The sequence below is a fragment of the Lathamus discolor genome, chromosome W, assembly GCF_037157495.1.
Source record: "Lathamus discolor isolate bLatDis1 chromosome W, bLatDis1.hap1, whole genome shotgun sequence".
Classification (NCBI taxonomy): Eukaryota; Metazoa; Chordata; class Aves; order Psittaciformes; family Psittacidae; genus Lathamus; species Lathamus discolor.
The window spans coordinates 28,415,775-28,437,863 of NC_088908.1; the positions used below are offsets into that span (position 1 = coordinate 28,415,775).

Genomic DNA, 22,089 nt, shown 5'->3' on the forward strand with positions numbered 1-22,089 from the left:
TTCACTGGGGTTGGAGTGGCCGCAGTGTCTGTTGTCGGGGTTGGTGTAGCTGCTGTGCTTGGAGTTTGAGTAGTTGCGTTGTCTGTTGCTTTGCCATCAGATCCAGAGACATCTTTTTCCTGCTCCTTACAGAGCAGGGCTCTGTAAGGGTAAACCAAGCCCCAGCATGTTGCCATGAACTGTCCCTCTCTGGTAGTGCCAGGATGACAGCACACCTCATTTAAGTGTTTTACTAGTTTTTCCAGATTTTGGATGTGTTCAGGGGTCAAGTTCCAAAGCACTGGACAGGCCCACTGGCCTAAATACTTGCCACTGTGCCACGCACCCTGACGCTTGTGACTGTCCAGCCTTGGGGAAAATCTCTTGGTGGTCCTCTTAGATCATTGTTAAACCTTAGGAAAGATCCAAGCCTGACCCTGCTTACCTTCCAAGATCAGAAGAGATAGGGTGTTCTCAGGGAGGTATGGCTGTGGGTAAAACACATGCAGTATTTGTGGCACCATGCTGATTCCAGGAAAAGCAGCAGGCAGGTTTCAAGGGTATCCAAATGATATTAAAAACCTTTAGAATTCTCAAATGCTACTGTAAATAGCCTGGTGGGGGAGCGCAGAGTGTAAGGGAATGTCTCATTCATAGGTTGACCCCCTGAGGAGGAAAAAAAGATGTGTAATTGTGAAAAATTCCCATTATATGCCTCCCAAAGTATAAAGGTGGTGACCACGCTGAAAACGCAAGCCAGACCAGTTCTATGATCAATGAGTCTATTGTATTGCAAGTCATTACCATAAAGTACAGTGAAACAAGAACCTTAGCCCAAGCCTCCCAGCTGATAAGCACTAAAACAGCAAATATTGGCTGTAAGTAAGGTGTGGCATGATGAAACTCTGAGACCAAGTGCAACAACTCTGAGAGCAAATAAATCAACTTTGTGACAAGCGGCTATTAATCCAAAACAATGAATGCCTATCACAAACATGATTAGACACACTCTGGTTAGATCTGTAATTATCTCAACCCTTTGTGGCCCACCTTGGGTGCCACAAAGGACTATCATGGTTTGAGCCTAGCTGGTAACTCAGAACCATGAAGCCGCTCGCTCGCTCAGTCCCCTCCTTCTTCCCTCCCCCGACTCCCAGCCGGATGGGCAGGCAAATCGAAAGAATGTAAATCCTGCTGGAGCTTGCTGCAGCAGTGATAAAGGTTTTAGGTATAACATTGTAAAACCTACTTTGACGAATTATGAATTCATAGAATCATAGAATAGTTACGGTTCGATAAGACCTTAAAATAATCATGTTCCAATCCCCCTGCCATGGGCAAGAGACACCTCACAGTCAACCATGTCACCCAAGTCTTTGTCCAACATGACCTTGAACACTGCCAGGGATGGAGCATTCACAACTTCCCTGGGCAACCCATTCCAGTGCCTCACCATCCTTACAGTCAAGAACTTCCTCCTCATATCCAATCTAAACTTCCCCTGTTTAAGTTTTAACCCATTACACCTTGTCCTATCACTACAGTCCCTAATGAAGAGTCCCTCTCCAGCATCCTTATACGGTTGGTTTCTGGGCTGCGAACACACACTGCTGGCCTCCCAAATTGATTCCCATGTTCTAAATGCCCAAACCCCTGACTATGGCACCACCTTTCTAACCATTTATTAACCTACCAAATCTGCCTAGCCTTTTTAAGGTACTCCCCTTTATCCTGGAGAATTGATGAAAAGGCTATCCGAGCTCCAGAGCCCCTAACCACCTCTCCCAGGGTTCTGTAGTCCTTCTTAATGTTCTCTGGGCTACTGCTATCTATATCACTAGCACCCACATGGACCATTAGAAGTGGGTAATAGTCAGTGGGACTTACCAGACCACGCAGTCTCTCTGCAACATCCCTGACCCGAGCCCCTGGTAGGCAACACACCTCCCTTGAGACTGTCCCTCAAACCAGGACAGTCAGGCTGACAGATGCATGCCTCTGTGCCTTTCAAAGTAGAGTCCCCTACTACTATGACCCACTGCTTTTTCCTGGCAGCACCAGTAGTGATCCTCTTTACTGGTGCATCAGCCAGTTGTTCATGTCGCGAGGTGTGTGTTTTCTCGTTAGGCCCCTGCAGAACTGCGAAGCAGTTCTGGGTAGGGACATTAGATTTAGGAGGAAGCCCCTTGCTTTTAATTGTCCCCTTCCTCCTTTTTTTGTCGTTTTTTTGGGTTTTTTTGTTACTAGTTCCCAGCTTCCTGGGTTAACGGCCTCCTTCTTTCCTCCATGAGCTACGATGGATGCTTGAGACCCCTACATAGTTTGGACCTGGAGCAAGCATTGCAGATTCCTCTCAGCTTTCCTGACATCTTTTAGCCTATTGGCAGCATCCCACAGCTCAGCCACCTGCTGCAGGAGGACCTTCACCAGGGCACACCGAGTGCAGCCCTGTCCTTTGTGCACCATCGCCTCAAGAGACCAGTGGAGGTACTCTCTACACTCTGAGCTCTGTGCTGCAGCCTCCCCTCTCATTGGCTCTGTCTGGGTACCTACACTAGCCACCACCGGGTCAACCAGACCAGAGCTCCCAGACCGGTCCCTGGTCTTGAGGCGAGTGCTCACCCTCCCACTCCCATGCCTGTGTGGACTGCCTTGACCCGCCCTGTTTGCCCCGCTCCCTGAGGTGGGTTTTTACCCAGTCAGGGCTGGTACCCTCCCTTCTGGCACCAGCGGGTGAGTCAGCTGCTCCCGTCAGCTGAGCTGCAGGCTCCTGGGCAAGTCCTGTCGAGGACTTGAGGCTCCCTTGGTGATTCTTGCCACTCTGAACTGAGGCTCCTGGACTCCGAGCTTCCCCCTGCTCAGGTGTTGAAGGTGTCCTCTCTTGAGCTACTAACCTCAGCACTTCATGCATTAACTTTTTCCTCTTTTCTGTTTATTCATATAAGCTACAGAAAATGTGGTTTAGCTCCTCACCTTTCCCCTTTTGGAAAGGGGAAAGCTGTCCCTGCTCTCTGTCCATGTCCCCTGACGGCTACCAAAGAGCCTCTGCTGGGCATGGGCTGTGTCAGGAGCAAGTCAGGAAGGTCCATGTGAGAGAGACTGCCCTCCTATCGGCACCAAGCTATTTTTCTCTACTTTTATTTTATTTTATATGGCAGAATGCTGAAAAACCCACCCAAACACCCTCAACATGAAGTTCTAGGATCTCTGATGCAGATCATTGAAAAGGTCGGTTGCAATTCAGTGTGCATTAGAAAACTGTTATCTTGCAAGTACTCTGAAATTACCCATACTCATCCTGAGTGCCTTCACAAGCTTAGACATCTTCTAAAAGTTGATTTCATTGGTAAATCAATATAAGAAGATTCTTATTTCAGTGCATAAGGATTTCTGAATAAATAAACTTTTGAACATAAGAGACTGATAACTTTTAGTTGAATATGTTTTCAATATACTATGAAATGTTTGAACTTAACTGATTTGCTTTCTTATGTTGGTTTTTAAAACCAGCATCCATGTCTTTGCATAGACCTGCAGGATGCAGCCCAGTCAGTATAGTCTGAGGTTCTCAAAATTTTAAATATCTGCCTTGAAAGCAGCTAAATCCTAATAAAAGCAAACTAGAAATAAAGCTAGGGATGTTTCTAGCTCTGGATGCTGCATTTCTCATTTATTCTTAGTTGAACTTTTCTTTTCCATGGTAATGTGTGAGACACTGGAATTGGTTGCCCAGGGAGGTTGTGAGTGCTCCATCCCTGGCAGTGTTCAAGGCCAGGTTGGATGAAGCCTTGTGTGGGATGGTTTAGTGTGAGGTGTCCCTGCCCATGGCAGGGGGGTTGGAACTAGATGATCTTGAGGTCCTTTCCAACCCTAACTATTCTATGATTCTATGATTCTATGTGTCCTTTCAGAGGAGGAAAAAAAAATTCCATTCCTAATTATAAAATTTATTTTTTTACTTCAAACTTTTACTTATAAATGCAATTTTTTAAAATGAAAGTACTTCTGATAGTACTTTTTTCAAACAGAAGGTGAAGTGGTAGGATGTATGTGATAGATAATGTGGTGGTGAGTGAACATCCAAGACAGATGTAAAGCCAGGATAATATAAAATGAACCAATAAGAGTAATTGTAACCCCTTCCTAGATTACTCTGTTTGTAGGAGCTCACAGCACAACTGCATCTGCAGGCATGAGAGCTTCCTGGAAGCAAGTCTCTGCTCCCAGTGCTCTGGGCAGGCTGGAAGAGGGACATGGTGCTTCAGGAGGAAGCTGTTGGAGGGGTGTCCCTCAGGGTCCCCAAGGTCTGACCAACATTCTGTGGCTGTAGCACCTTCAGGGAAAGGAAAAGCATAAAAACCTGAGGTTCTTCACCGTGTGTGGCACAGCGCAGTACCGGCACATGCATCTGTCATGGAAACAGCCGCCCTGAATCCGCTGAGGCCTCACTGGTAACACAGTGCCATTGCTGTTCCCCTTGTGTTTGGGGAGGAAATCTCCATCAAGGAGTGATCTTCAGATGTGAACACAGCATGGGTGTCAGTGTTTAAATTAGAAGCACACACCTGTGTATTATGGCATTTCCTAGAAAATACTTACTATTGAAAATGTTAATTGGGAAAATTATAGCTATAGCACAGAAGAGGAGAATTAATTTCCATGGTAAAAGAGGTGAGGAAAGAGAAGCTCATTTCAAAGTGAGCTATTGAGTGCTCCCCCTACCCTATCACCTACCCACATTCTGTGGCTTTTAAAGAAAGTGTCTGCTGGAAAGTCAGTCTGCTTAAGAGAAGATGAGCAAGTGTGTTGTATCAGTGAGCTTCACAGTCCCTAAAGCCAGTCCCCCCTAAATTGCTACAAGCAGTATCTGTAAAGAGTAGGATCTCTGTAGGCTGCAGGTTTGCAGCCCTGGCCTGGCCATGCTGGTGAGGGGCCGTGGACTTGCGTGTACTGGGATGCCGGCAGTGTGTCAGGGCTGGTGATGGGCAGCAAGGTCTCAGTTAAAACTGGGAACATCTCTGCAGTCATCAGGTTAACCTCATCTGAAGTCTTGAGAGCTTGGTGTATCTGCTGGCATGGGGATGCTATGGGTTGGGAGATGTTCCCATAGGTGTTCTGGCAGGGATATCTTGCCGGAAATACAAACACACCATTGACATGAATAGTTGAACATGTGAGTGTATCCTTCTGGGGCTGGCAGGGGACATCCTCCACAGGGTTATGTTGCCACCTTGCCAGCAAAGTTTTTCTCCTGTGACAAATTTGCTTTTTATTTGAAGGTGTGCCTGTTGGTGCTTCATCTGCTGGGAGACTGATAAGATTGCGTTTTCTTTCCCTGAACTCACTGAAGGAGGTCGTTCAGCTTCATGGGTAGAACCTCAGGCTTCCTGGTTCTCCATCCCTTGCTTGTGTTCAGGTGTCCTGTGGGTATGAACATCCCAGTGAAGGATGCTGCCATTGAGCTGGAGGGAGCACTGGAGAGGCACAAGGCGTAGCATGGCACCTTCCCTTCTTCATACTCCTGCTCTCCCTTCCTGTGTATTTCCAGTGGTCCTACCTGTCGTGAAAGGAAGACTTGGATGACTCAATATGAGTTACCAGCAAGCTTCGTTCATTGGGCTTCTACCTTCGGTTAATATAACAGTGAATATGCAAATACTAGGCACTTGATTGGTTCTGGCACAAATAAGGCATTGTGTAAGCTCTATATATTTGCAGCTACACCGTGCACCCCCCCACCATCCTCCTTCTCATGCACTTATTGCTTAGTGTCCTTGGCTGTGATTGGTCATAGTATGTTGCTGTTTGCCGGTGTCCTTCATTTCCTCATTATCTGGCCTGAGAGGTTTGCACCATGTTCTACACAGATGTCTTGTTTCAGCTCGTTGATGGGAACGTGACCTTTTGACCTTTTTCGACAAGCCAATCCTCCACAATTCCCCCTTTTTCTTTATAAAGGAATAAGGACTGAGTCAGGAGTCATTGTAAACAAGCGGAACAACATTGCAAAGCATAACAAAGTAACAAACCCCCTATAATTATGAGACCTATAACAGCGAAGCAGCTTGTAAAGCAAACGTATATGCAGCTCTATGAAGTGAACCTCGATTTTCAAATAACTCGAGTAATTCAAAATCTGTACTTCTAAAATCAGCTAAATATTTCTGAAGCGCTATAAGCAGGTTACATAAAAGATAATTTGACAGACTATACAAAAGGTCTTTGTTTCAGCTAACTCTGGCGAAGATGCCTTATAGACTGACAACCACCACAATACAATTCTACTGTAGGGTCACACTGATGACAAAAACTACAGAGTTATCGAAGCACTTGTTGTATCACCAATCTCAGTTGTACCACTATATGCCTGTGGCCATGGACCGGATCTAGGAGGGCGACCGTGCTCAAGGAAAGCTCTGTGTTGATTAAGGAGTTAAATTCTTCTATTAGTGGCTGTAGCGCTCGGCGCAAGTGACGCTCCTCCCGGGCCTGCGAGTCAGGGTCCATACACTAGCTCGGAGACGCCGTCACTGGAGCTTCTGTAGCAGCCGGTCTTAGCCACTTGGATGGTACCCACAAGGGTCCTGCAGGAGCAGAAACACAGGCGTAACCACGGCCCAGATATATTACTTCTGCCGGTCCCTGCCACAAATCTGTATTAGGATCTCGATAGTACGCCTTAAAAGAAGGCTTTATCTTCTGCGCTTGTGTTTGTACAAAGTGCTTAATAACCGCTGGAGTTTGTTCATCACCAAAGATGCATAAATAATTTAACGTAATTTCACCCATATAATCAGCATCGATGACACCTGGAACAATGAATAGTCCTTTCAACGCAGATGATGATCTCCCCAGTAGCAAGGCTAGTCTCATAGATTCTTTTAACAATTCTGGACCTAGCTGGACTTGAGCCTCCTTAGTGGAGAACTGTCCAGTTCCCATCAGGTGTTGTAATTGCACCCCAATCAGGGGATCTCCCTGGCCTCGCTGAACTGCAACCGCCTCTTGACAGGTTTTCTGCCAATACATGTTCCATAACAACAACTGCGAAGGGGTGAGGATTAATTTCACAATACTTTTAATATAACAGCAAATCCGTTCCCCAAATATATGACAACATCTGCCTAGTGGGTTCAGACTGAATGCCTGTAGAAGAAACAGTTTGCCTTAACTGAGATAGCAATTTCCAATTTAAGGGAGACATTTCAGCGTTTACTGCCTAACCTTGAGCGTTAATCTGGTACTTAACAGGAAAGGCGAGAATCTTTTCCTGCAACGCCTGCAAACAATCAAAATCATTGTTTGACAGAGCCTCTCTCTGAATAGATTTCCAGTCTATCACCTGGATTGGCATTTGTCTACCTGTGCTCTGCAACTTTACCTTTTTTCCTTTTCTCTCCCCCCCCCCCTTTTTTTTTTTTTTTCTTTTCCAAAAGTTGTTCACTCTGCTTTGCACGGCTACAAACAGCAGCCTGCTCGGCAGCAGCTACAGCTGCCTGCCTGCTTCAGCAGCAGCCATAAATACCTGTCAGCAACCACACTTTTGCATTAACCCTTTCTTGCCTGAAATGTTAAACCACTACCTGTTAAAAACTTTTACATGAACACGATAACAAAAAAAATACATAGAACACCATCTGCTCTCATCACACACACACACATACGTATGCATATGGGATCCCACAAGCACATTTCACACAACTACAATATTTGAAACACGAAATCCAGACAATCATTACTCCCACTACACAGTCCCACGTACAGGACGTGGCACAAGGACTCTGTGAAGACTATCAGGAAACCAGCTCCAACAAGCATCATCGCAGTGTGAGGTGGCAGGCTCAGCCCTAGCGAGCGTCCCCGCAGAGGCTCTGCCTCCCTCACATTGCATGAGGCTTGGGCTTTTATATTGATCAAAATGCATACTCATTCTGACACAGGTGTCCAGTCTATGTCAGAAGAAGTGGCCAGCAATATCTATAAAGGTTTCCAAGCATCAATAGAATCATAGACATTTGCTAACTTCTAGTACATGAGTATCACAGACAGACTGTATCAAATGAGTTGTATATGGGACCCCAAGTCCACGGTCCGTCACAGTCCGCCACAGTCCTCCCAATACCCCTGATAAGGGCATACGAGAGACCTTCCCACCGCGGGTCTTGATCCAGCACATACATCACAGGGAAAGCACACAATACATCTGCATCCCCCACCCATCTCGCTTCTCCCTTTACAGCTGTCCATTTATCATGAGGATCTGGGGGATATAAATTAGGCTTCTTTTCCGGCTCCATGTCAAAAGGATCATCCAGGTCAGCATCAGAATTAACAGGCGTCAGAACTTCAGAAGCAGCAACAGCAGCCTGATGAGCACGCACAGGCTCTTTCTTGGGGTCAATAGGGTCCGGGTCAAAAAGACTGTCTTCATCTCTGTCTTCAGTCTTTGCAGACGCGGCGGCAACTGGCAGAGGCTCAGGGGTGGCCAGGGGTGGGGGGAAGCAATGTGGGGGGCTACTTGTGTCATCACGGCGTGCTGGGCCGTGGCCATTGTCTCGATTTTATCAGGCCCTAAGAGGGCCTGCGCCTCTGTACGTAGAAAAGGACCCAACCCCATCAGCTCGGGGATAGTCAGCCCGTATAAAGGATTCCCGGGGTGGCGTTGTTCGGCCACTGATTCTTGGCAAAATGCTTGCCAGTGTGCGTTAAATAACAACTGCTGATATGGGGTTAATATGAGGCGGGTGAGACTCTTGACATCATTGGGGAGTAACAGCCCCCCCCCCCCCAGATATAATCCAACATTTGTTTAGCGGGCTCCCCCTGAATACCACATTTGCTCACTGTCGCTCGCAGCTGCGACAGCAATTTCCAATCTAATGGTGTGATACTAGCTGTAAGGCCACCCTGAGGCCCCTGCTGACAGGTCACCGGGAATGCCTGTAACATATCAGCGGCAGCCTCAAGATCCCCCTCCTGGGCAGCCTGTTCAGCTATCTTTTTCCATATACGTTCACGATCAATACCCATGCCCTTGTTGCCAATTTGCAGGTTTCCCTCCTCCACCAGCTTACTCATGTCCCCAGATTCTGCGTCCCCGGGGGGCAGCTTTTCAGCCGGACCCGGGGAAGCAAGGACCGAGGGGGGGGGGGGGGCGGTGGGCGGTATATAAACCGTATTGGTGAGGGGCGGCAAGGGCCACGGGTCTCCCGCCCCCCCCCCCCCCCCCCCCGAGGTGTTAGAGGAGACCGCGCCGAGCCGCTCAGTGACGGCTTTCGCTGCCTTCTGCTCCGCACGGTGCTGATCTAACGCGTTAGCAACTACCCGCCAGGTTTTTCCCAAATGCTTTGCCGTTTTATCTCCGTCAAGGGTGGCTGCCCACAGCTTATCTCCTAGTTTCTGCCACTCGTCATGGTCAAAGATTGTATTCGGGTCGAGGAAACAACCTTTCGCTACTCCATAAGCTATCACTCCTGCTAATTCCTTCTTTAACTCCTTCTCCTTAATACCACGCTTTTCTAAAAAGCAATTTAATAAATTCAGGGCAGCTTGCCTCTCCATACCCCCTTTTAAGGTACTCGCGCTCCGTTGCCCTACGAGGCTTCGGCTGCTCCTCCTCCTTGGTGCAACGCTGCCGATGCAGCCACTGCAAGTCCGGCGGCGCCCAGATCCCATCTATATGGTCGTCCTTTCGCGCGATGCGCCGCTTTGACCCTCCGGGGCAAGATCGGAGCCAAGTGCCACTTTTCACGGCCATGGTGTCGGTACCCTCTGCTCCGCGTTCGAATCACGTCGGGGTCACCATTTGTCGTGAAAGGAAGACTTGGACGACTCAATATGAGTTACCAGCAAGCTTCGTTCATTGGGCTTCTACCTTCGGTTAATATAACAGTGAATATGCAAATACTAGGCACTTGATTGGTTCTGGCACAAATAAGGCATTGTGTAAGCTCTATATTTTTGCAGCTACACCGTGCACCCCCCCACCATCCTCCTTCTCATGCACTTATCACTTAGTGGCCTTGGCTGTGATTGGTCATAGTATGTTGCTGTTTGCCGGTGTCCTTCATTTCCTCATTATCTGGCCTGAGAGGTTTGCACCATGTTCTACACAGATGTCTTATTTCAGCTCGTTGATGGGAACGTGACCTTTTGACCTTTTTCGACAAGCCAATCCTCCACACCTACCTTGTCCTCTCTTGCTGCCCAAGTGAAGGGCTATGATTAGATGAACATTTTCTGGTTTTAGATTAAGATATCTGTTCTTTACAACAGCCTTCAGAGGCATAACTAGCAGTAATGGGCTAAAGTAAAGCAAAGGAGATGATAGGAAACATTTCCCAGCAGTGGAATCTAATAGACTGGTATTGTCTCCTATCACTTCAGTTATTTTCAAACTGGACTGGACAAAATGCTTGAAAATACACTGTAGGAATGGTCTTGCATTAGCAGAGGGAAGGATAAGATCACCTGATAAATCCTTCTCATCTCTAATTTATCTAGTTCTGCCATGCTCTGGGTTTATTAAATCCTGCAGATTTGAGGACAGAAGCAGACTGAATGGTCAGGCAAATTTTGCTTTCTAGAGCTTTTCTGAGTAAATATTTTTATGTAGGATCTCAAGTCACTTTACAAATGCTAATTAAGCTTCCCAGCCTAGTATAAAGTCTTCCTTGTGCCCCATGTCCATACTACTTTGTCTCTGCATCATGCAGCATGCATTGTGCTGTAGGTCGACCTTCCAGAGCTCTCTGGCTTTAGGACTGATGGGCACTTGCCAGCCCATCTTGCTTTGAGTTGTTTCTGCAGGTCAGTGGCTTTGCTTTTCCAAGTCAGCATTGGCTGGCTGGCAGGAGTAGAGGAAACTGAAACCATATTGCTGTAAGAAGTGATTGCAATGGGTTTTAACTTTGTGAAATCAGCTGGAGAGTTGAAGGAAAATCTTCTGGTGAACAATTTCTTTGTTTTTCACAGAAACTTATGTTCTCCTTCGACTTGTTTACACATTGCAGTTGTAACTGGTAGCTCAAAGCTCCTAGCCTGAATAAATGTAAATCAGGAATAACAAAATATATTACATTGGCCTGTTGCTTAAATGAGGAAAATCAATAAATAATAATGCCACAGTGGTGGATCCCCACTAATCATTCTTCTTGAGAAAAAAACAAATTGTACCAGCCATGAAAATGGGGTTTTATAAACAAGGTTGTAAAAGAATTAAAACAAATGGAATAAACAAGCTCCGCTGCTTTGCTTTCTGGGCTGAGTAAGGATCTGAAACTGCAGTGAGGAACTGCGTGAAATTTATGATGCTTTGCCCAAATAATCCCTGTTGTTCAGTTTTTAGTTGTTGCTAAGTAATGTTTACTCCGATCAAGGACTTTCTCAGTCTCATGCTCTTCCAGTGAGGAGGGGAAGCCGGAAAGAAGCAGAGACAGGGCACCTGATTCAAACTAGCCAAAGGGGTATTCCATACCACAGCACGTCATGCCCAGTATATGAACTGGGGAGATACCCGGAAGGCCCAGATCGCTGCTCGGGTCAGGCTGGGTATCAGTCTTTGGGTGGTGAGCAGTTGTATTCTCTCCCCTTGTTATTTCCCTTATCATTATTATTATTGGTTGTGGTAGTAGTGGTTTTGTGTTATACCTTAGTTACTGGACTGTTCTTATCTCAACCTATGGGATTTACATTCTTTCAATTCTCCTCCCCATCCCTCTGGGAGTGGGTGGAAGAAGGGAAGGGAGGGGGGTGTGTGTGAGCGAGGGGCTGCATGGTTCTGAGTTACTGGCTGGGCTTAAACCATGACATTAGGGGAAATTATTGGAGAGTTACAGAACACTGAAGAGAAAGGGAAAAACCCACAGTCTTTGATTGGAAACACTGTGTTGCATAAAGCTCTGACAAGATCAAGCCTCTAAGTAAATTATCTGGCATGTGGACAATTCTGTTCTGAGATCTGATAAGCTAATGTGTAGCTGTTAGCTCATGCAGCTACCAAATCTGAAGTACCAAAGAGGCAATTTACATAGGGCCACAGTGTGTTTTAAAAAATTCTGGTGAGTTGTGAAGCCTGTAATGTTAATTGCCAGTTAGTACATTGCAATTGCTGTAATTATTTGCAAGTAAAATTATGTAAGGGACTTAACCTAGTACTTTTCTTAACACTTCATATGTTGGTGATCCACTACATCTCGCACTTAGAGTTTTACTGGTTATTTTAACTTGACAGCCACTTGCTGAAGTCTGGTTTCATCTGCAAGCTTGCCCTTCTGCCTGTTGTCTTTAACACTGAGCAGTGCCTCTCTAAAGTCTTTATTAAAAAAAACTAAACCAAACCAAAAAACCCCAATAAAATAATAAATGCAAATACCTGCTTCTGACCAGCAAGAGCAGCCATTGTGCAGGAGCCCAGCTGGGAGAGAGCCCCCAGCACAAATTGCCCAGCCTATTGCCTCCCACTGCCACACTGCGGAAGTGGGCCAAAATCTCCTCTGTATGGGATTAAAGGGATGTGTAACAGATTAAAGATCAAACGTGTTAATTAAGAAATGGTCTTTTCTAATAAGATGCCTTCCAGTATCTGAATGGGGCCTACAACGATGCTTGGAGAGGGATTCTAGGATTAGGGATTGTAGTGATAGGACAAGGGGTAATGGGTTCAAACTTAAACAGGGAGAGTTTAGGTTAGATATAAGGAAGAAGTTCTTTACTGTAAGGGTGGTGAGGCACTGGAATGGGTTGCCCAAGGAAGTTTTGAATACTCCATCCCTGGCAGTGTTCAAGGCCAGGTTGGACGGAGTCTTGGGTGACATGGTTTAGTGTGAGGTGTCCCTGCCATGGCAGGGGGGTTGGAAGTAGATGATCTTAAGGTCCTTTCCAACCCTAACTATTCTACAATTCTACAGAATCTATCACTACAGTCCCTAATGAAGAGTCCCTCTCCAGCATCCTTGTAGGCATATATTTCTATGATTCTGTGATTCAAGGACACTACCAAAAATGAGGCAATATCTCATTCTGGCAATGGTGCTGGGGTTGTAATGAAGCTGGAGCATGGGGGTAAGAGAGAAGGAAGGGACACCTCCTATTCAAGGCATCTCCTTCAGAAGGGGTAAATCAATTAGCAATGAAAATGTAAATGTACAGGTCAGAATGACATTGCTCTGAATGCTGCTGAACAACGTGTGGGTTTAGATGTACCCGTTGTAGCTTGGCGTTTCCTTGAGGATAAGTTGGCAGTTTGTGATTGATGAAGAAGGATTGCTTCAGTTTAATGGCATTTAGGCAGCAGTAGATGCCTAAATGGTAATTTGGTTGAAAATAACCACTCTTGTTGGAACCTTTGATGCATTTGAAGTAAATCTGTGCAATATATTTTCCTCAGGTAACTTTCTAGATATAGGAAGTTCAGCGCATTTGTTGCTGGATTGAAGCTTGTAGGCACTATGTTTGGAGAAAGGCTTATCTCTCTTCAGAACAGGGAAGAGCTGCAACTTGGAGCTCTGGTATTCCAGGCTTCTGCAGCAGGGAGGAGTTTATGTTTTACAAATAAACTGATATGCAAGTGTTACTTTTGTTTTTCAAATGCCAAAGGTGCTTTTGAGAGCTGTGAAATTTTATCACATCATTATAACTAAAGAAAACATGCTTTTTCTTAAACATGAGCATTGTAGTTAGTGACTCTGCTGTTACATTTTCTTAGCAAACTCATCAAAACTCCAAAAGGAAAATTCAGTGTGCTGTTTAACAGCACTTTTCCTTGTGGTGGGATGATGGGATTTCACATTCCACTTCATCCCACACTTTCCCATCTAAACAGCTTAATGCTGAAGTATTTCTCAAGCGAGTTATTTGCTAGCATAAAATGGAGGGACACTGTAGACAAATTTCTTCCCTATTGGTTGGAAGCTTTTGATTGTGTCGTGGTTTAAACCAATCCACACAGCTCGTCCACTCACACCCCCCCCCCCCCCGACCCTCCCCACTCCTGGAGGGATGGGGAGGAGAATCAAGAGAATGTAACTCCCACGGGTTGAGATAAGAACAGCCCAGTAACTAAGGTATAACACAAATCACTACTGCTACCACCAATGATAATATTGATAAGAGAAAATAACAAGAGAATACAATACCACCGCCGAACGAGTTCGACCCCCCCAAAGAGAGAGTGTGCCCTTCCGGGTAACTCCCAGTTACCTCCCTGGGCATGACGTGCTGTGGTATGGAATACCTCTTTGGCTAGCTTGGGTCAGGTGTCCTGTCTCTGCTTCCTCCCGGCCTCCCCTCATCTCTGGCAGAGCATGAGACTCACAAAGTCCTTGGCCAGAATAAACATTACTTAACAACAATTAAAACCAATCGGTGTTATCAGCTCTCTGCCCAGGCTGGAAGCCAAAACACAGAGCTTGGACCAGTTACTAAGAAGGAGCAAAACGGCTCCTGGTAAACCCAGGACAGATTGGATGAAGAAAACCAGTGGCACGGTGAGGCTCCCTGTGTGTATGTTTAAAAGCTCTGGCTGTTGTTTGAAGCAAAGCTAGAAAGAATTTTGATTTTGAGAGAAATATGGTGGGAAAGCGCTTGCTGGTCACATGCCTCTGTGTGTGCATGGTGAGCTGGGGCTGGCTGCAGCAGCCTGGCAGAAAAAAGTCCTCCAACAGTGGTCTGAAATTTAGATCCATTGCTCTAGCTGTGTATATTTAATCTCCATCTGTTGTATGAATCTTTAGCAGAAAAGAGCATTTGGAGGAGATAAGTGAGTGAAAGACAATGGCTCTGCACTACCTGATCATCTGCAGCCCCCAAATGAAGTGGGGAAGCAGAGTGTGGTGTCCACCTCCTTGAGAAAAGGAGTGAGGGTTTTCCTTTGTGTCTTGTTTAATTGAGAAGGGCTTGGGAGCCCTCGGAGCTGGGCACAGTGTAGACTTGTGCTTATTGGTGTTATTTAGCTTGGATGGGGGCTATAGGTGACAAATTAAATCACTAAATTCTTGTGCCCTGATTTTTTTTAGTTAATTGAACAGAAATGGAGATAGTGTTTTTTTCCATCCACAGAAAGAAAATTTGAGCACTGTTTCTTATCCAAAGACTTAAATCAGATGTTTTTGCACTTCACAGATGTATCATTTTGATGTACTGATAAGTTCCATCTTTACTTGATTTCACTTATTGTTTTTGCTAAAAGAAATGTGTGACTTGGACTTGAATTAGCTTTCTCCCAAGAAGGACTAGGTCAAGCTGTTCTTGCTGATATAATAAGGAGATACAACTTTAGCAACAGAAAGATCATTGCCTTTTTCCTTATTGCAAAGTTCATTTAAAAGTCTCAAAGTCATTTTGTACTGGGCAATTTTGAGTACAGTGTTCTGAATTGAAGTTTTCCTCTGCATAATTTTGACAATATTAAGAAAAGATGTACTTTGTAGGGAAGGCTTCAATTTTGCATTGTTGATTTAATCAAGTAGGTTATATTTGCAGAAAAATGGTCAGTTTGTAATGCTGTCATTAATCTGTATAGAATGTGTGTCCCATATAGAATCATAGAATAGTTAGGGTTGGAAAGGACCTTAAGATCATCCTTTCCTGTTACATCTCGCACCTGTGTGCCTACACTGTGGGCTGTTACACACAGAGGACAGGAATCTTCTGGGGGCCAGAACTTACCTGCAGAAAGGACAATTCAAAGCCTTACACATGAACAATAAAGGAATCTGAATTTTGAATTAGGCAAAGGGCATTAAAAGATTTAAATACATAGTCACATTTGCCACTTCTGGTAAATTACATCATTGCAAGTTTATTTTAATAAAGAATTCCAGAAGCTGCTATTCTGAGCAGAACCAGTCAATACCTTATTTTTGCATTTGATATTCAGCTGTAATAAGCCACATGTGAATTTTATTAAGCTTTCTGAATTTTCTCTCTGTTCAGGGAGCTATAGATTTTTAGATTTTAGATTTTTATAGATATCTGGCTTTACTTTAAAGGAAAAAAAAAAGAGAAAAAATCGTTTGCACCATTTCCTTAAAAAAAAAAAAAAAAGGTTTTGTCATGTCTATGTCTATGAATTAAAATGTAATGGCAATCCCAAGCGCAGCTACAGGTTGGCCAGAGAAGAGATTCAGGGCAGAACTGCAGAGAGGGACTTGGGGGTGTTGGTCAGTGAGAAATGAAACATGAGCTGGAGTGTGCGCTCACAGCCCAGAAAGCCAGCCGTATCCTGGGCTGCATCAAAAGGAATGTGACCAGCAGGTCAAAGGAGGTGATCCTGCCCCTTTACTCTGCCCTCATGAGACCTCACTTGTAGTATTGTGTGCAGTTCTGGTGTCCTCAACATAAAAAGGACATGGAACTGTTGGAACAAGTCCAGAGGAGGGCCATGAGGATGATCAGGGGACTGGAGCACCTCCCGTATAAAGATAGGCTGAGAAAATTGAGGCTGTTCAGCCTGGAGAAGAGAAGGCTGCATGGAGACCTCATAGCAGCCTTCCAGTATCTGAAGGGGGCCTATAAGGGTGCTGGAGAGGGACTCTTCATTAGGAACTGTAGTGGTAGGACAAGGGGTTACGGGTTCAAACTTCAACAGGGGAAGTTTAGATTAGATATAAGGAAAAAGTTCTTTCCTGTGAGGGTGGTGAGTCACTGAAATGGGTTGCCCAAGGAAGTTGTGAATGCTCCATCCCTGGCAGTGTTCAAGGCCAGATTGGACAGAGCCTTGGGTGGGATGGTTTAGTGTGAGGTGTCCCTGCCTATGGTGTTATAAAAATTCCATCTTAGCCATGGTCTGATTTAATTATTTTATTACAATTGATTAATATCAAGAGGCAATAAGCAAGCAGCGCTGGTTGCGTAGGGGAGTCTCTGCTCCACCAAGATGCACATCGGGGTCTTTGGGGTCCAGTCTCTTATACTTCTTGGTCTTGGGTCTCAGCCAATCCCTTCTTCATCTGTACCTGGATGCCGACGCGGCCCCTTTTCATTGTTCTTTTCTTGTTGCCAAGGTCTGCTTTTCGGTGAAGAAATTTCTTGGAAGAGGAACTGAACCCCTTGGTAATTTATTAATAAAGAATTGTTTATCACAAGCTTAATCACAGCCCTAGTTCTATCCTTATATGGTTATTTAGTCAAAGCATAGGTCTCACAAACCCCTGTAACTGGATGTATCTCTTGGTTACACAATCCCTTCTTTAAAGCACTCAAGCAGTAAAACAAAACCTCATTATTTTAACAGTCAAAAATGATTAAAGAGAAGACTATTCTATTTGTTTCTTCTCTCCCTTCATTATATTGAAAGCAACATTTATTATAATCAAAGTCATTTTTATACATCCCACACATGGTACACTGGTCACAGGTGCATTGGTAACAATGATTCCCAAGTTCTTGACACGAATCATTCTCGTATTCTTTACAATGGCAGGGGGGTTGGAACTTGATGATTTTAAGGTCCTATCCAACCCTAACTATTCTATGATTCTATGTTAGTTGTGAGTGGGATTTCATAAAGTGCTGGAAACAGGACACTTTTCTTCAACGGTCTTGAAAAATAAGTTAAACATTATTAAAATATTCATGTACCTAAATAAATCTGAAGTGGCATTTTTGTGCTGAAGGTTTTTTTATTAGTATTATTTAAACAGTTGCATGTCAAAGAGCGAAAGTATGTTTTTATGAAGTGCAATTCACTTTGAATTTAATACTTGTATACTAATTTCCTTCTGCATATAAATGAATTTTAGATCATTTTTGATTTGAAGATTGTTATTGGAACTGAAGGTGGCAGTTACTCCCATTCAGATGCACTGTAAGAATCTGAAAGTGAACAATAATGTCTTTTTTCCAGAGGCAGATAATCTGTTGCACAGCTATTACATGTCTTGAGTAAATGGATATTTCTGCAGATGATAGCAGAGAGTTTGGATAGCTATGTGCAAACACACTATTTGATTTGTATGCCGCAGAGATCTACAAAGCAAATTGCTGTTTGACATTGGAAGATGTGTGAGGTGTTCATATTGTGAAAAAGCGGTGGCAACTGTTGTCTGTGCCTGGATGTGGAACATCCCTGGTAGAAAATGGAGCAGAAGGGAGCCATGGTAGAAAGTGAGATGTCCCTTCTAGGACTGTGACTTTCTGCCCTGATGCAGGCCGTGCTTTGTGGGTCAGATGCACACAGGAGAGATGCCTTCCTCCTTTGCTCCATCATCTGCTAATGAACCACTGGGCCCCACAGCCCACGGTAGCTCACCAAAACCTTCCCCCTGTGTGTAAGCCTGTCCTTTCTAAGGAGACTCCAGTGTAAAGGAGGGGTGCTGCTCTCCTAACGGCTATGCTGGGGGAATGTGGTGTCTGCTTGTCTGCTCCCAAGCAAGGGCCCTGGGTGGACCGAGTTCAATAACCTGGCAGGGTCCTGCAGTTGGGAACTGCTTTGGTAACTGAACACTTGGCACACTCCAGTCTGCTCCATGCTCTGCCTTTACTACATTTTCTAAAATTCACTTACAGTTTTTTTTTGTGGTGGGGAAGTGTTTATATCCCATATTTATGCCATTAAACTGGTTGCCAAACGCTGAAGAGCTGTGTGGTGTTACACTATAAAGTACAATCCCACTGCTGCTTGCATGCAAATTAATAATAACTTAGCTCTCTGTCTGCTTTTTGGTGTATAAATGCATTTGTAACATAGTAACATATAAATCATTTTAGTAAAAGCACTAGAAAGGCTAAAATATTTCCTGCAGATATGATTAAGAAGAAATTTTACTGTTTGGTGGTGCTTTTGTGATTTCCTTTTCTGATTCTGTTAAAGGAACACTTTTAAAGTGATCTGATGCTTAATCAGTTTGCTTTTTTTTTTTGTTATTTTTAATTTCACAGAGTTATTTTGTCTTCCTAAAGAGTGAGGGATTAACCTACAGGCTAAAAGTTACTATGAAACATTAATTAAATATATTTAAATATAAATAATTAATTAAATATATTCTTATCGCTGTTACAGGCACAGATATTGTTTTATGTGCCTGGTCAGTTTTGAAGCCACTATTTTTTGTTACTAGACATAAATCATTAGCAAGTATTTTTAGTGTCATCAGTGAAAGGTTCATGCAAGCCCATAATTTTCAGGTATCATCTTTTTGATTAGCTGCTCAGAAATTTCCTTAAAAAGGGGTATAAATTATTCCACACTGAAAACTAGAGACTGAGTCCAATTTGTGCATAAATTGAAATTGTCTTTCTAATAGACTCTTTGGAAGGTGTGGGGTTGCCTTCAAGATAATGATTTAAACATAAACTGACCCTTGATGAGGGAGCTGGAGTTTCAGTTTAATGCATTTCTGCAATTTTCCTTTGTCTTCAGTGCTTTCAAATTCCGCATAAATAATTCCTTCATAACAAGTGCCTTTTCAGAAGACGGATGCTGCTGACAGTTAATATAAAATTATTGCCCCAAATTCTGTTGTGGTTTAAATAAAGTCACCCGTAAATCATACAGTCGCTCTCTCACTGCCCCCCTGTCCTGGGTTCAGAAGTAGCAGTTATTTTTCTCCTTCTTAGTAGATAGTGCAGTGCTGTGTTTTGATTTTTTGGCTTGGGAACAGTGCTGATAACGCCGATGTTTTCAGTTGCTGCTCAAATGTTTGGTCTGACCAAGGACTTTCTGAGTCTCATGCTCTGCCAGGGAGGAGGGGAGACCGGGAGGAAGCAGAGACAGGACACCTGACCCAAACTAGCCAAAGAGGTATTCCATACCACAGCACGTCATGCCCAGGATGTAATGGAGAGTTACCCGGAAGAGCTAGTTCCTTGTAGGGTTGGACAAGGTATCTGTCGGTGCTCAGCTGGGGGGAGTGGGGCGAGTTATTGGTCGGCTGGTGTTGAGTTGTTGTATTCTTTCCTCTTGTTATTTCCTTTATCATTATTATTATTGGTGGTAGCAGTAGTGATTTGTGTTATACCTTAGTTACTAAACTGTTCTTATCTCAACCCGTGGGAGTTGCACTCTTTTCGATTCTCCTCTCCGTCCCTCCAGGAGCAGGGGGAGGGCAAGAAGGGGGAGGAGTGAGTGAACGAGGTTTGTGGTTGGGTTTAAACCACGACAGTTCTTTTTGGCGCCCAACATGGGGCATGAAGGGTTGAGATAACGACAGAGATGATCGGATTAATAGTCGTCACAATGCTGATTTATTGGCTCTCAAAGTTGTTTCTCTTGATTTCACAGTTTCAGAATGCTGTACATTACTTAGAGCCGGTATTTGCTGTGTTAGTGTTTATCAAGTGTGGGGCTTGGGCTAAGGTTCTTGTTTCACTGTACTTTATGGCAATGACTTGTAATACGGGTGGGCTCCGGCAGCAGGGAGAGATGGATGTGGCCGTGGACTTGTACCTGGCCGTCCCGCTGCTCTTCACCGTCCTGGCCCTTGTCCTCGCCTCCGTCTTCGTGAGGCTGCCGGGAGCAGAGGGGGAGCGGCCCCGGGAGCCGGCGGCGGCCGAAGCGGCCTGGGAGAGCGGCCCCGGGGACCAGGCGGCGGCGGGAGCGGGTCCGGAGGCCGGGAGGAAGGCGGCTGCTGATCAGCGGGAGGAGGCGGTGGAGGAGCCGAGCTCCGCGGAGGAGCCGAGCCCCGCGGCTGAGCCCAGCCCCGCGGTGGCCGAGAGCGTCCCCCGGAAGCCGCCTGCCGAGCCCCAGGAGGATGCAGGAGTCCACGCAGCATTTCCCAGCACGGCAGAGGAGGAAGATCTGCACTCAGGAAAAGAGAAGCTGGTGGTGGGAGAGCCGGCAAGCACGGCAGCTACACCAGCCCCAGGGACAAGTACAGCAGCATCATTTGAGAGTTCTGAAGGGTTCGAATGGCCTTTGGGTACCCTTGGGACCTGCCTGCTGATTGTGATGGGGATCAGCATGGTGGCACACACACAGAGTGTGTTCTACCCATGACCATTTTGTCTGATCTCAAAAGTTAAGCAGAGTCAGGTTTGCTTCTTGTCTGGGGTTAGACGACAATATGGGAAGACCAAGAGATTTTCCCCAAGGCTGGACAGTCATGAGTGGCAGGGTGTGTGGGACAGTATGAGCCAGTATCTGGTCCACTGGACCCCTCCAGTGCTTTGGAAGCATTGGAGATGGAAGGCAGCTGTATGGAGTCCCCAGCAACAAGCTGCAGAAACTGCTGAAGGGGACAGTGAATTATTTTGAGCCTGGTGGGCCATGACATGGGTCAGGGAACCATCCTCTGCTACCAAAAAGAACTGTCGTAGTTTAAACCAACCCACACAGGTCGTCCACTCACCCCCCACCCCCCCCCCCGACCCTCCCCACTCCCGGAGGGATGGGGAGGAAAATCAGGAGAATGTAACTCCCACGGGTTGAGATAAGAACAGCCCAGTAACTAAGGTATAACACAAATCACCACTGCTACCACCAATTATAATATTGATAAAAGAAAATAACAAGAGAATACAATACCACCGCCGAACGAGTTCGACCCCCCCGAAGAGAGAGAGCCTGCCCCTTCCGGGTAACTCCCAGTTCCCTCTCCGGGCATGACGTGCTGTGATATGGAATACCTCTTTGGCTAGTTTGGGTCAGGTGTCCTGTCTCTGCTTCCTCCTGGCCTCCCTCGTCCCCAGCAGAGCATGAGACTCACAGAGTCCTTGGCCAGAATAAACATTACTTAGCAACAATTAAAAACAATCGGTATTATCAGCTCTGTACCCAGGCTGGAAGTCAAAACACAGAGCTTGCACCAGTTACTAAGAAGGAGCAAAACAGCTCCTGGTAAACCCAGGACAGCCTGGTGGGCCATGACACTTCAGGCCATCAGGGCAGAGATGCAACATACAGATGGACTCATGATCGAGGGGTGGACTTGGCAATGGACACTATTGACCAGGTTACTCACGAGTGTGAACACTGCACACAGCCTCTCCTGCTCTGGAAGACTGTTACAAGAGATGGAGCCTGACATCATGGACCAGATGGACTCAGCAGCTTTATAGGTCCATGCACTAAGAAATGATCTTTTTCTCTGTGTGTATGTAGATGTATATATATGTAAGAGTGACAGCATATTGAAGATGTGGGATCTGAGCATGACGTGAATGGTATGGAAT

At 45.3% G+C, this 22,089-nt stretch overlaps 1 protein-coding gene and 1 long non-coding RNA gene across 11 annotated transcripts in view; one reads left to right on the forward strand and one right to left on the reverse strand.

The window, feature by feature from the left end:
- The window catches only part of LOC136004198 (zinc finger protein 423-like), a 394,537-nt gene that overhangs the window by 66,870 nt on the left and 305,578 nt on the right, over window positions 1-22,089 (forward strand). Inside the window, exon 1 of one of the 10 annotated variants that reach the window (XM_065660487.1) lies at window positions 14,351-14,465. The exons of the other annotated variants lie outside the window; for them this stretch is intronic. The gene's annotated coding sequence lies outside the window, so the exon portion shown is untranslated. Of the gene's footprint in view, window positions 1-14,350; window positions 14,466-22,089 lie in introns of those variants that run through there. 10 annotated transcript variants of the gene reach the window in all.
- On the reverse strand, window positions 3,918-9,821 carry LOC136004303 (uncharacterized). The gene is made up of 2 exons (XR_010608369.1): window positions 9,543-9,821; window positions 3,918-5,536 (listed from the first exon to the last, which is right to left on the reverse strand). It is a non-coding gene; the product is annotated as an uncharacterized LOC136004303 (long non-coding RNA).